The sequence below is a fragment of the Microtus ochrogaster genome, unplaced genomic scaffold (assembly GCF_000317375.1).
Source record: "Microtus ochrogaster isolate Prairie Vole_2 unplaced genomic scaffold, MicOch1.0 UNK18, whole genome shotgun sequence".
Classification (NCBI taxonomy): Eukaryota; Metazoa; Chordata; class Mammalia; order Rodentia; family Cricetidae; genus Microtus; species Microtus ochrogaster.
In genome coordinates this window covers 790,758-791,779 of record NW_004949116.1, presented here as the reverse complement: position 1 = coordinate 791,779, position 1,022 = coordinate 790,758, and the positions used below count along the sequence as shown (strand labels likewise).

Sequence of the window (1,022 nt, the reverse complement as noted above, 5' to 3'; positions counted from 1 at the left end):
CTAAGGCACAACACTGTATTATATCATTATTATGATATACAACAAATATGCAAGTATAGTATTTCTCTCTTTTTTACCAAAAAGTGATAGATCTTCATTATGAAGGTTATTCCATAAACACACAGCTCCTGGTGATCACATGATATATAGCTGTTGGCTATATCATAATTATTGATCTGTTGTCAATATTGCTTCTACAGTAGTGCTGCAGTGAACATCCCAGTTATTATAGTAGCTGACAACTATTATGTATGGAAGGGAATCTTGTGTGTCAGTGTATGGGTGTTAGTAGGTGTGCACACATGTAAAGACCAGAGTTTGGTGTTGTGTGTCTTCCTCAATTGCCCTTGACTTTGTCTTTTTAGGCAAGGTCTCTTACTGAACCCTAACATGTCGATTTGGCTCAGCAAACTGGCCAGTGAGCCAGGATCTGCATGTCTTCGCACACAGGCCAGCACTGGGTTACAGATGCACTCTACTGCCCTGGCTTTGTGTAGGTTCTGGGGATCGACTCAGCTCCTCATGCTTTACGAAGCAGGCGCTTTTCATTTTTAAACCTTTGATTCCTATATAGAGTACATTTTTGCTGAGTTGCAAATAAAGAGATCGAGCTTAATCCAAAGAAGGCTCTATATATGTGTTTGCACATTTTGTGTTACGTTTTATCCTTGCTGATTTGAAGAGCACTATAATGTACCTAATTCCCGTACATGATTGCATCTTTTTACATTTTTTCCTGTCTATTCATTCATAAGCCAGTATGAGTTAGCTAATTATTGTAGCTTTATGGGTTTATTCACATGCCTGCAGAATTGTTACTTTCTCAAAAAAATCACTTTTTATTAGTTTGTTCAAATGTTAATTTAGTACTAATTATTGACTGTCCCATGATCCTGCATATTCTCTTAAGGTCATGACATAAGTCTTGAGACTGCTGAAATTCCCCCCCCCCCCCCACTGTAGATTTTCTTCTTGAATTAAACATTTTTTTTTTTTTTTTTTTTGGCAGGGTCATCTTATAT

The 1,022-nt window shown here is 37.2% G+C and overlaps 1 protein-coding gene across 1 annotated transcript in view; it reads left to right on the top strand.

Annotated features, from left to right (window-relative positions):
* Rheb (Ras homolog, mTORC1 binding) overlaps positions 1–1,022 on the top strand; it is a 42,338-nt gene that overhangs the window by 31,505 nt on the left and 9,811 nt on the right. The gene's annotated exons all lie outside the window — the stretch shown is intronic.